Here is a 7,415-nt window from a genome sequence, read left to right as displayed (position 1 = left end):
ATATGCTGGAGCATACTATTATTAACTTAAGATTGCCAGTTGTGCTTCAGCTATTCTGGGGGCGGCATGCAATATTGAGTAAAACGATTTACGGAGTTTTTTGACATTATGGTGCTCAACAGAACCAAGGAACTATCCGCATTGAAAACAAGCGGGTATAATTAGTTGCGTTACTAGAATGCTTGGATTCCTCTTGGCGAGCAGAGCGCCGAAAAAGCGCGTCCGTAAGTCGTACTAGCAGCAAAGATAACAGAACAGCTGGATAATTTCCACTACTAAACAAAATTGCCAAACCTTTTTTTCCTTCCGCGCTGTTTGCAGAACGCAAGAAAATGATTTCGTGTAAAGAGTAAAAAATGCTTCAACAAAAAAATTCGTCATTATCACTGACAACTGATGTCATTCCTATCCGCATCTAAAATATTATCTCTTACAGTTTCGGGGGGCGCCAGAATCGATTCTGGAGTAGTGTGTGGCAAGGAAGCTCTAGTCAGATACGACGACTAACGAACACAGCGGCAAATACGGGTCAAATGAGACCCTTCAGAAAATGGCGCCAAGCGCTCGTGGTCCATGTAGCAGTTAAACCCATATCACGAAGGCAGCTTTCAGTGATCTTGAGGTTTAAGCTATGGGATTTTCCGATCCATGAAGAGAACCGGTCGCCGCCATTCGCTTAACGGACTGCTTTGACTGGCATTCGCTGCGCGTTTAGTAGTTCTTCTTTAATATAACCTATCCAGCATTGGGTTGTTTCAGGAGATATTGCTTCTTCTTCGAGTTGAATAACAAAGATTAGGATTTCTGCTTCGACCGTGAATGTGATTACTGAGCGCATCGATATCTCTTTGCGAATCATTGCTCATAACGGGCTGCCGTACATTACCGTGGAACCGGAAACTTAGTGCATATAAATCAATAATAAAAAGTTCGCAGTAGGTAAATGAGTTTATGAAGTACGCAGAGGTACGTGGTGAATATTGCAGCACCGGGAATGAATGCATGACGTTGAACGCAAAGCAGTAACCAACTGCGGCACGTTTCTAAGTCTGTATCGCAAGTCTACTTCTCTTACCTTTTATCATATATTTTGAAAGGTACTAACCGTCACGCGTGGAATCCTGATGATAAAATGCACAAAGCCGGATAGGGAGAGATTAACTTTGCTGATGTACACACGAGGATTTCAAAACGGGAAGTCCATAGAAATTTGAGCAGCATATTTATTACCCTAAAGCACAAAGAAGCTAAGACAATAATGGGTACCTACACAATATCAAGAATTAAAATCAAATATCAAGGAATATGAAATGTGATGCTAATAAAAGACGATTTAATTAGTTTCCGGAAAATGCCTTATATAAAATAGTACTTACCAAAAATACAAAAACTGCATAAATGCAGAGTAGTTTACCATTGTAAAAATTCTTTATGAAAACAGCTAAATAAAATTGATTCACAAAGGGCCGTTATATCAGTTTTCAAGAGCAAACCGCACAGAATCCTACTGCGGAGGTTGCTTCTATCAGAAGTTCTAAATTTTCATAATTTTACTCGCGGATCACGCTCCGCAGTAGCTATGGGTGAAGTAACTAATTTATCAGAAATGCTAGTATGGGAACCGTCAAGGATGAGCTCCGTGTACACGAAAACGCACGCGACCGCGAAGGGGTCTGCGGTGGCAAGCGACGAGCGGGGCCGTAGCACGCCGACGTAGCGAACGTATTTTCTGTGCTATGAGCGCTATGAGGCAGACCCGCAACATTACTTAATAAGAACAATCTGCTTGTCGGTTGCGCGGGGTAACATTGCCGGAGTGGGCTACGGACGGGCGCACTGCAGGGAGATATGCGTGTCGAGCCGAGGGTAGCGGCGCTGGATCCACCCTGCCTCGAACCATAGGCGCCGACTGCGGGGGGTGGGGGGGGGAGTGGAGAGCTCGAGCTCTCCCCACCCCTCTCCGTGGAGACTGAGGGATGGGTTCGAGGGGCAGCATATTGTTACGTGGCGGCCAGCCGAAGATAGAGACGCGATGGTCGATGACAATGAGCTGATTCAATGGCCGCTGGCCTAGCGCGAGCGATCCAGCCCGCGCCACTGTACAATTCGTCGTTGTCCTCGTCACACTACCCGGAGCCACCGAGCGATCGTCCCGATCGGTGACAAAGAGACGCGCGAAGTGGTTACGGGCTTAAGAGTATGGTTGGACAGGAACGAGAAAGGAGTGAGGTGCTGGCCGCCACGATGAAGGAGATGGCTGAATGATTCCTGGTCCACGAAGCTTCCGGGCCGCAGGTCGCCAGTAACCGACGGTCGAGGCCCCAGGACGCGCCGAACGGCCTGGGCAGGGAAACGGTGTCTTCAGATGTAAGCGGCGTCTCGGGTCAGTGGGGTCGATAGGTCAGGTCCTTGCGCCGGGTTCAGTTCATCGTGTTGAGTGGTCTGTCGGGGGACAGGGCGGGGGGAACAACGGCGAGGTCGGTTCGGTTCTGAAAGGCTGGGGGAAGGCCGAGCGACACATGCCAAGAACTCACGGCCGACGACCACGGCAGAAGCAGGACGCCTAAACTCCCCGGACCAGGATGTCGATGATAACCCCCACCTCCACCAAATGTTACGTGGCGGCCAGCCGAAGATAGAGACGCGATGGTCGATGACAATGAGGTGATTTAATGGCCGCTGGCCTAGCGCGAGCAATCCCGCCCGCGCCACTGCACAGTTCGTCGTCTTCTTCGTCACAATATCTTCTGCTACTGACTGGCACATTCACACCGGTGGCGGGCAGTCGCCTAGAGCGATTTCGCTGTTTCCAGCCGCGCGCCTCACGTAAAATGGGCCTTCAGTTCTCTGTGTTGCCGCTTAGACGTTACAACTTCTGCTCTTTGACTCCTGTTTGCGTCTTCGTTTACATTTTTGAAGAATGCATGGAGAGTTCATATTCCTTCCTTAAATTTAACGATTCTTAGTTTGTTGTGAGAATGTTTGTATGATCCACTCTTCCTTACGCGCGGAGAGTGTTAAATGTTTTTCGAAACAGTAATGTCGTCCAATGTTTTGTCCTTTGAAAGTGTTTTTATTGTGTATCCGGTATAAACCGGTGCTTTTAGAGGACTTGAACTATCACTCGCCGGACGAGTCCATGGCTCGCGGGCCCATTCTATAGAAGGTGGGGCCTAAGTATATATCCTCTCCGCCTGTATACATCTTGTACTAACATCATCTGATGATACCATGTCACACGTAATACACATGCCCGGCCTGAGCGATCGCAATAATTTGCAATTCACGTTCGATTTATTGCATGCACTACAGTCATAACGCTCGAAGACCATTAGCTATCTACAACAATGCTCATTCTGTTGCCCTTAATAACTGGCCTCTCTTTATTTCTTTTCTATACATTCATTATTTACTTTTAAATTTTATGAACGTACCTTTTACCTGTAATTTCTGGAAAAATGACAGCGTTTTCCTACGCCACAAAAGATTGGTGAATTTTTAAATAGATGCTCACCAGCTAAGCTGAAGACAGCAATTTTTCTGCTTGTTTTCACAGGGGTGTCATTCGATGGGTGATGAGATAAGCCCGCTGGGTGAAGCGCTTAATGGGTGGTCGCGTTGCTGTGATAATTCTCTTGAAATCATAACTAGACTAGGGACAGGATTGCCTCCGCCCTCGGCCAAGCCATTCCGGCTGTTTGCTTTAGAAATTCCCTTCAGGATTCTTCTTTCTCAGACTGACCTTCTTCTCCCCAAGTTTTGAGGAATAATACGTTTTGCTTTCTTCCGTACTGAACCCCTGCGCTTCTGCCATAACGCCTGCAGCTACGCTAAGGAAACGGTTCTTATTCAAACCATTTATTCAAACACATACTGTTGCTACAAACAAAGTGTAGCGCGGTAGCTACAGCGAATGAGACGATTCGCGACAAGCGTTTGTCATTTCCTCGTCTCGTCCTCTGTAAATATCACGCTATGCTCTCTGTGTAACGATGAACCAACACGCGCAAACATATTCTGTCCTGACATACTAGAACGCCGAATACTGGATTTCATTTCCAGAGTGACGGACCGGAATAGCCAAAAAGGCTCTCAAGTTGTTTTTTTCTAGGAACGCCTTTGCTGCCAGCAGAAGTTTTACTTTCCCCTCAAGTTTCTGTGAAGGAATTAATGCAAATTCTTGCAGCATGCGTGCCTAACTCAGTAATCTTTGCGACAACTAAAGCTACGAAAAGTGGGAGGAGAATAAACCTAGTACTTAGACATGTGGTATCAAAATGTAAAAGAAATGAAGTGCTGACGACATATAGGAATACAATAGATCGGACTCTGGTTGCTTTCCTTTTAGGTGTGTTTCAAGGCTAGGCTGCTTTCAAGGTTTCTAACCTTCTAAAAGACTGCAGCATCAACATGAAATGTCTAGAGATCAATTTTCTTTTGTCCATAATTGCTTGGTGGAAATACAAGATATTTAGTTTTTATTTCAAGCATCTATTAAAATTTGTTGGTTGACAAAAAGTTGGCGACATATAAAGATAATGTAGCCACCACTGAGGGAAAATGAATGTTAGTACACGAAGAAAATATTTTGCGCCTGCTGGAAGCTAACGTTGGTGAACTACTCGTAAGGCCGCTCTGCAAAGTTCTTGGCCATCAATATTCTTTTTTCTCATTCCCACAAATATAAAAGCCATCAGTAAAACTATGACTACGGTACAAAAGCTTGAACGAGGAAATTAGCCTCACAGATTGAGCGGAAAGGAGCTAGACAGATGCCAAACAGTCAAGTGGTAAATTTAGAGTGTATATAGGAAATAACTCTCTGAAGTGATCCACAAGAAGCGGTGCTCGAAGATCAGCGTTAAGCACCCTCAACCCCTTCATTCAGTTCAAGCAGGCTACACGGTATTGAACAGCCCTTGACCATACAGCTCAACCGGTTATAATAAACGTTTTTGTGAAGAAAAACCATCGCTGGTGAATGCGTGCATCGAGGGTCTGCAAGGTCAGATACTCGGAATGTTAGAACACAGAACTCCGGTCTCTCATCTGTCCTGAACACAATGCCTGAGCTTGCTCTTGGTCGTGAGCGTATATTTTATCTTGTGTAGAATGCGCATGTCATAAATTGATAAGATCAGGATGGCTTAATAAATTATTCCCTTAAAATGTTGCCTCAGGGTGCGCCTCTTTATCTCTGTGTTCTTTTCAGCTCTTCACTTAATAATCCTTACACCGTGAGACTGACTAAACCTGTGCATGTGTAAACCTGTTTTTTTAAGCCGATGCTGGAATTTGCTTGAAAATATATTAGCCAATCATCCATCTCAGAGTCTTAACTGAAAAAAATCTTTTCAATCTCAGGAAACTTTTACACAGACAGTCTCATGCCGCAATTTGTGTCAGCAATACTCGAATATTCTACCGCTCTTGACAAAAAAAATTAAAAAGTGCGTCGGCCGGGAATCGAACCCGGGTCAACTGCTTGGAAGGCAGCTATGCTAACCACTATACCACCGACGCACACAGTGCCGTGCCCTTCCGGGCGCCTGTTGGCGGATCCGAAGGTAGCCGTTCACTGGGAAGTAGGTCAGTGACCCCGCGGGTGTGAACCGGCTCTGCCAGTTGTCCAGTCCTCGTACGCTTTGGGCGGAACTTGAGCCAGCCATCAGGGTGTCTAGCAGCGGGAGATGTGAAGCGGCATGAGCTTTACATCGACGACGCACTTGATGAGAGCGTGTTCCTAGGTATTCCCGCTAATTCTCTTCAGACGTTGCCCAACTGATAAGTGTGCTTTGTGAACTAAGTATTGTGCTTACTGTATTTAATTTCACTCGTCCATCTTCCCCTCCGACAAACGTAACCGAAGCGAAAACAGTCGCGTGGGGTTCGTCGGCCCTAAGCCCATGAGACGAGAAGCTGTAGAAATCCAAGAGGATCATTGCATTATGGTGCCGGTGCTTTAGGTTTTAAAGAAATATCTATACATGACACAAAGTGTGACAAGCGCTAACATTCGCAAAAGTTTTGCAGCGCCAGTGTCGAGACACTTTACGGGAGATGCTGCCTATGAGCAAACTGTACTAAGTAATGATTGCCAGTTGTGCTGCATCTATTCCGGTGGCGGCATGTAATTTTGATGAAAACGAGTTACGCAGTATTTTTTCGTTACGGTGGTCAACCGAACCCAGAGATTTTTCGTACATAAAAGGAGTAGTGATAACAAGTTGCGCTACTGGAATCCACGTGTTCCTCCTGGAGAGCAGAGAGCCGAGGAGAGCACGTGCGTTCGTAGTACTATAGTACTAGCAGCCGAGATATCAGAACAGGTTAATTTTAAGTACCAAAGGTAAACACGTAAATGTTTTTTTGCTTCTGCGCCGCTTGAAGTACGTAATAAATGAATTACCTGTAAAGAGGAAAAAATGCTGCATAAAAAAAATGCGTCAATCTCACTCGCAACTGATCTCATTGTTATTCGTTTTTTAACATTCTCTGAGAGTTTCGAGGGGTCACCGAATTGATTTTGGCCTCCTGCGTGGCCAGGAAGCCATTGTCAGGTAGGAGTAAAGAACACAGCGGTAAATACGGCTCAAATGATACCCTTCAGACAATGACATCAAGCATTCTTCGGAATGCGGCAGTTGAATTTATTTGAATTGAATTTATTTCTCCAGAACAACTGGAAGGATTTCCAGGCAAAAAGCTGCTTTTGCAACTTGACTGGGCCCGGAAAACCTTTACATAGCAGTGTCTTCGACATACCAGCTGATGGAAATGAACATAAGAAAGATACAACAAAGGAGAACAAATATACACACTGTCAAATACAAACAATGAATACACTTTTACATGCAAATGTATGGTTAAAACTGCGACTTCTAGGCTTATCTAGTGCAAAAATAATACGTAATTAAGAAATGCACAAGTAATAGAATCTCAAAGACGCACTTAATGTTCACTTATAAACATTTTGAACCCATATGCACACATGAAAAGCAGAATACACACATCAAATTGTATGAAATAATCAAAATATTAAAGAAATGCACAAAATTGTCTCTGTACATCACAGGCCACCTAGAGAATCATAAGTAACATATCTAAAAGAAATAGTTCACAGCTCTACGAAATACCGTCGCAATTCTTTGAACCTGAAATTTGTGGTATGTTTATATTTGTTAAGTACATGCGGAAGATTGCGTTGCAATGATTGGAGTTTATAATTTGTTCTAAAATGAGGAACAAACCAAGCGTCTGTGCTGCGGGTATGAGCAGAAGTATGTTTAATTTTTAGGGACGCTGTTTCAGTTATAAAGGCCTTGTAAGAACTGTTAGAGAAAGAAAACAAACGTAGCATCCGGAAATCATACATATGGTCAATGCGGACAATGTGATACAATGGAAACAAAACG

At 44.5% G+C, this 7,415-nt stretch overlaps 1 non-coding gene across 1 annotated transcript; it reads right to left on the bottom strand.

The window, feature by feature from the left end:
- Positions 1 to 5,451: 5,451 nt before the first annotated feature.
- TRNAG-UCC (transfer RNA glycine (anticodon UCC)) lies at positions 5,452 to 5,523 on the bottom strand. Its single transcript has one exon. It is a non-coding gene; the product is annotated as a tRNA-Gly (tRNA).
- Between the last annotated feature and the right edge of the window lie 1,892 nt (positions 5,524 to 7,415).

This window comes from Amblyomma americanum, chromosome 9 (assembly GCF_052857255.1).
Source record: "Amblyomma americanum isolate KBUSLIRL-KWMA chromosome 9, ASM5285725v1, whole genome shotgun sequence".
Lineage (NCBI taxonomy): Eukaryota > Metazoa > Arthropoda > Arachnida > Ixodida > Ixodidae > Amblyomma > Amblyomma americanum.
The sequence above is the reverse complement of the archived record's forward strand: the minus strand, read 5'-3'. Positions and strand labels throughout refer to the sequence as shown.